Here is a 1938-nt window from a genome sequence, read left to right on the forward strand (position 1 = left end):
GTTTTAGTGACCGGATATGGACCGAGGGATAAATATTAGTCGGAATACTGCTGCTTTTTTTTGCATTGTGGCATGGGAACATTTACTTCAGGTTATTACAACAAATAATTAAATAAATCAAGAATAAAAGATTGGTCTCAGTAATGGTGACCAGACTGTCTTCAAAGCCCATCTGATTCATTAATGTCCTTTGGGGGGGGGGGGGGGGGGGAATAGAATCATTGAAAACGTTACAGCACAGAAGGAGGCCAATCTATCCATCTTGTCCATGCCAGCCCAAGGGCACCCAGGTGCTCTTTCTAATCCCACCTTCCTGTACCCAGTCCATAGCCCTGTATCTTACAGCACTTAAGGTGCAGATCCAGGTGCTTTTAAAAAAAGAGTTTAGGGTCTCTGCCTCCACCACCAACTTGGGCAGTAAATTCCAGACTCCCACTACCCTCTACGTAAAAAAGTTTTCTCATGACCCCTCTCCACCTTCTGCCACTTATCTTGAATCTATGTTCCCTAGAATCTCGAATTCTCCACGAAGGGAAACAATTTTATTCTATCTCTTCCCTCATAATTTTGTGCCTCTCAATTAAGTTACAACTCGGTCTTCTTTGTTCCAAGGAAAATATCCCAACCTATCCAATCTCTCCTCATAGCTACACTTTTCTAGCCCTGGCAACATTCTTGCAAACCTCCTCTGCACTCTCTCCAAAGCAATTACCTCCTTCCTGTCAGAACTGCGCACAATGTTCCACTTGTGGCCTCACCCGTGTTTTATACAATTCCAACATTATGGACGGGATTCTCTGGCCACGTCCGCCCGGCAACCGGATAATCCCGCCCGAGGTCAATGGACTTCTCCATTGTCCGCCACTCACCCGTGGCGTTCTTGCAGCAGGCGGGACGGAAGAATTAAACCCTATGTTTTACTTTTATATTCTGTACCTCTGCCAAAGCATTCCTTTTTTTAATTTAAAAAAATAAATTTAGAGTACCCAATTTTTTTTTCCAATTAAGGGGCAATTTAGCGTGGCCAATCCACCTACCCTGCATATCTTTGGGTTATGGGGAAGAAACCCACGCAAACACGGGGAGAATGTGAAACCTCCACACAGACAGTGACCCGGCTCTGGGATTGAACCTGGGACCTCGGCGCCGTAGGCAGCAGTGCACCACTGTGCCGCCTGAAGGTGAGCATTCCATATGCTTTCTTCACAACTTTGTCTACTTGGACTGGTGCCTTTAGGTACCTGTGTGATTGTAGGCCAAGATCTGCTATCTTTAGTCCGCCTGGACAATGTTTGTCTCCATTCCCATAACTATGGCCGGAATTCTCCTGCTGTTCACTGGCGGTGGAATTCTCTGGTCCCACCGGCAGCGCACTCCCACCCGTGAGTATCCCGGCGGCTTGGGGTGGCTTCAATGCCTCTCGCTGCTGAGAAACATGCAACTGGGGGAGCAGGGAATCTTGACTCTTAACTGCCCTCTGTAATCGCCCAGCAAACCACTCAGTTTCATCAAACTAACATGACAAAGCCTAATCAAAATAAACTGGATGGACCACCAGGCATTGATCAAGGCACTGGCCACAACAAAGGCGCACGTAGTCCAGTCAACCACAGGGTATCCTGTGACAAAATTGGGAGAGCTGTCCCTCAGACTAGTAAAATAACAACAGCACAAGGTCCACCTCTACCGAGTACTGTTAGATAGAGTACTAACCTAACCCAAGGAGATTGGTAAGTGAGGGAATTTAGTGCCGGGTAGGTTTATTACAGAATAAGGAACCGTCTGAGAGAGGGAAGAGACAGCGAGACCTGAAGTCCAGAAGCATTTACTAAGAAAGTAAGTTGGTGAGTTTTAAGGTTTATTTTTTCCTCTAATCTGGGACAGTAGTTTAAACCAGCACTGAGGATATATTAGTACTGTATTACATTTCTATTTAAA

The sequence above is a fragment of the Scyliorhinus torazame genome, chromosome 2 (genome assembly GCF_047496885.1).
Source record: "Scyliorhinus torazame isolate Kashiwa2021f chromosome 2, sScyTor2.1, whole genome shotgun sequence".
Lineage (NCBI taxonomy): Eukaryota > Metazoa > Chordata > Chondrichthyes > Carcharhiniformes > Scyliorhinidae > Scyliorhinus > Scyliorhinus torazame.